We start from the raw sequence: 4593 nt of genomic DNA, 5'->3' as shown, positions 1-4593 counted from the left end.
CCGAAATTATACTAATCTCGACTTTATTTAGAAAAGTCTCTAAGATTTTTGTAATTGCAATTTGAAATAAAATCAATTCAAAGAAAATATTCAAAGGAAATATTCAAAGGAAAGGAAAGCTGTTGTTTAATGATTGAATCAATGAGAAAAAGAATTTTTAGGAAATCGATTTCACCTAATCTCTCACTATGTTTTTTTCATCTAACTAATTGAAATTAATTCTCTTTGTTTGTTAGCAAGTTCTCCAAAGTCATCCAAAAGCCTCTTTCGATAGTCAGTTGGATTTATTCTTGATCATCATTTTACAAAAGAGTATGCAAATTAATGGACATGAATGCATTACGACCAACAATTATAATACTACATAGGTTCATATAGGTCTTTTGATTTCTATATTTACTTATGTTGAAATATCCAAGGTCTATCCTATAATTCCCTCTTTTGAAAGCAAATCACAAGATCAAAAATATCTAATCAATGGCTAGTCAATTAGAAGCAATACGCTTAGAATAAATTAGACAAATATAACTGAGAATTACTTCAAATTAGCATAGAAAAGCAAGTATAGTTTGAAACTAGATGACATCGTTTTCCTAGAATAAAGAAAATTTAGTTCATGCTGAAAATTAAATTCAATATCAACAAATTCACCATAATTTTTCTGAGAAGAATAAAAAAAAATCAGTACAAAAAAAATACTCGTCGCAGTTGGCGTCCTTCCAGGTTCTCTCTCTAATTGTTTTTTTAAGCAAGCAAATTTCATTAAAATAAAAGATAATATATGCTAGGGGGTGGGGTTCCCCAACAAATACCCCAATACAACAACTATAATGCAAAAGTGGTGATAAAAAAGAAAATAAAACGAGTTTTGAAACTAATTTCTTAGGGCAGGTTTGGAACACCAAACAAAACACAAAATTCTCATCTCATCTCATCATTACACTTTTTTCAAATCCCCATACAAAATATAATAAACAATTCAACTTTTTCAAATTCCAATACACATTTTTCAAATTCCAAAACAATAATAATATTAAAACACAATATTTTAAACTTTAAAACAAAACACAAAATTCTCATCTCACCCCCCAAACCTGCCCTAGTCACTACCTAAGCCCTACAACGAGAGTACCGTCGTAAAAGACGTTCAGAAGGTAAGCCACCGTCGGAGTCAACTTCGACTTCTTTTTTTTTTTTCCCTTAAATTTGATATTGAAGTTAGAAATATGCTTCTATTCCCATTTCAAATTCTGCCATTTGACTGGTCTTAGTTTCTTCTGCTCTACAAAAATTTCACTTGATCTTTTATCTCTTAAATAGTACTATGACCAACTCTTATATTAGAATATATCTTCATTTAAATCTGAGAGAGTCCCTAGATGATAGATTGCTAAAATTTGGGTATTCCTTTTTTTCAAATTTGAAATAAGATTTAAATGACAACAATAAAGCCTAAAATCAACAAAAATAAATAAAATTAGACTAAACTTTAAAGTTAAGAAGTGAGAAAACATAGAAAATTATGTAAGTCATCAAACGCCCCCAAACTTACAACTTTGTTTATCCTTAAACAAAACAAAAAGAGAATAAAATAATAGACCACTATAGACTATCAACTAGACCCCATAGAGAAGTCTCGTCACTCACCAAACCATGATTTGAATTTAGATTTCATCACTAGTATCTTACTCTTTTAATATCAAGGATAGCTGGAAAGTCAATAAAAAAATTTAGAAATTTGTCAAGCAAGAGTTAAGGTTACTTCAACCTAGAGCTAAGACCTTGAGTGTGTGTGTGAGATAGTCAATTTAACTCCAAACAACCTGCAAATTTAGATAAAAGTAGAACAACTAAAACCCAGAAGAATTCTCTCAAAACTTAACTCCAAAAGTTTAATTTTCAGAAATCCTCTTCACTAATGTAGTCAAACTAAAATCAGAGATCAAAATGTCTTTAATCACATTGTAATGATAGGCCACAGGGTAAGGGCTAAGAAAGAAATGAAAGATGAAAATCAAAGCAAACTGGAAAAATACTTGGTGGAAAAAACAATAAAAAAGATATCCACAGGATTCAAATCATAACTCTTTCTCGACTATACTTGTGATATTATTGTTGTTGTAATCAATGAAGAAATACCAACTACATCTTTAGCAAAATCTGAAGTGATTTACACACCATTTATTGAGTTTTCTCTATTTTATGCTTCCTCCCATGATGGATAAATCACCCCTGGGCAAAAGACAAACTCAATAAAAATACTTCTTTTTTTTAACAGACTCCATCTTTTTCGTTCAGCTACCTCGATTCTCGTTTTCAGCCTTTTCAAAATTTCAACCACTTCAACCTTTTTTTTTGTTCACTTTTTCATACACTTTGATCATACAGAGCATAATTTCCTTTGAACTAACTTTCTCTTTAAATATAGATTTCCACCAAAGTATTTTCTCAAACTATGAAAGGTAAATCATGGTTTTTGAGGCTTAGAACGGGAATGGTTGATATAGTTAAAAGAATAAATAAAAGTTTATGTAAAATAAGGTTCAAGGCGGTTGACTATGAGAAATATACTATGCAATGATGGTATGATAACTAGGATGACTGGGAAAGCTTTTTGGTTATAACAAAAAAAAAAAAAAAATGCCTAGATCATTTCTCTAATATTTGGTATCAACTAAGATTTCGCCTCAAGGATTCATTAACGGATTCTAGAGCAAAGCAAGATTGAACTTCCTTGACCCAGTTAATTCTACTCATTCTCTTCATAAGCAAAATGAAATAAAAAAAAAATGATTATATGCTCAATTATGTTCAAGGGCAGAGATTTAAATCAAAGTACACACAAAACTCATCTTGACATAGAAGAACTTTTTGAAAATTTTTCTCAATCCTATCCTCAATCATAAATTTCAGAGTTATAGAGAATTCAATCATACTCAAATACATGGTAAAAGAATCTAACAACTCAAGACATCTAGAGTCACAAGTAAAATAAAGTAAACGACAATCAAGAAGACTCAAGAAGATGAAATGACTCTAGGAGTTTACACCCCCAAACTTAAAATTAAAAAATGTCCTCATTGTAACTCAAAGTGAGAAAGAATGAAGAAATGAAAGGAACTTCCTTGGTTTTGTGGTGGATCTTCTGTACTTTGTAATTTCCAGCTCTTTATTCCTGCTAAACAAACCTGCATCAAAATTCAAATTATTCATAATAAAAATAAAAGAATAAAAGAAAGTTCTATGGGCTGCCTTTTATAAGCACTTATTTTAAAATCTACAACTAGACTTTTCAATCTTCATCAATTAAGGTCTCCAAGAGGAATAAAAGTACAGTTCCTCTCCACTTGTTTTCTATAATAATGCTTCAATATCTGACCGTTAATTCTAAATATGCTTCGTGTCTTGTCCTTCAAGTCTATTGCTCTAAAAGAGGAAATTTTGTCAATTGTATAAGGACCTGTCCATCTGGATCTTAACTTGCTCGGGAAGAGTTTGAGTCGCAAATTGAAAGTAAAACTTGTTGTCCTGTGCGAACTCATGCCTAAGAATCTGTTTATCATGCCACTTCTTCGTCTGTTCTTTGTAGATATTCTCATTTTCAAAAGCATCGTTCCAGAACTCATCCATCTCATTCAATTGAAGAAATCACTTTTCCTATGCCGCTTTTAAATCAAAATTAAAGTTCTTTATAGCCCAATAAGCTCTATGCTCCAACACCACAAGAAGATGACACTCATTTCCAAACATTAATTGGTAATGAGACATCCTGATAGGTGTTTTAAAGGCTATACAATATGCCCACAAATAAGGGTGCAAATCGGTCAGTCCGTTCTGGTGATGGACTCATCATTTTTTTTGGACCGGACCGAACACCCTTAGGGACCAGACCGGACCGGTAGCTATCGGTCCGGTCGGTCCACTTGGTCCAGCCTAATTATATATATATATATATATTTTTAAAATCAATTAATTTAAAATTTTTATTTAAAATACTAAATTAAACTAAGTGACTTATTAATGTGGATTATGTAACAAACTCAATAAAAAAATATTTTATATGGTCAATGATAATAAATTAGATAAAAATTACATTATTAATTTATATAATTACTATATAATTAACTAATTGATATTATATATTAGTTAATTGATAGAATATTAACATGTGTTAATAACATATTTAAAATTTTGTATTGTTAATAATGATAGGCTAGATGAAGATATATATAAAATGTTGTTAATTTATAGAATATTAACATGTATTAGTAATATATTTAAAATTTTATATTTTTAATTATACAATTATTATATAAATAATATATATAAAGTATTTTTTTTATTTTTATTTTTCATTTGGTCTGGTCTAGGGTGGAAAAACCCTGGACCGTAGATCGGACTAAAACCTTTTTGTCCTTTAAAACATGGATCGAGATCGACCAATCTAAGTCTCAATCCGGTCCGGTCCGACTATATATCACCCCTACCCACAAAGCATCATCAAGCTTCTTTGCCCAGTCCTTCCTATTTGTGTTGACTGTCTTTTCAAGGATGTTCTCAATTTCTTGATTCGAAATTTCAGCTTGGCTATTA

This window comes from Juglans regia, chromosome 5 (assembly GCF_001411555.2).
Source record: "Juglans regia cultivar Chandler chromosome 5, Walnut 2.0, whole genome shotgun sequence".
NCBI lineage: Eukaryota > Viridiplantae > Streptophyta > Magnoliopsida > Fagales > Juglandaceae > Juglans > Juglans regia.
This window is presented reverse-complemented; position numbering follows the sequence as displayed.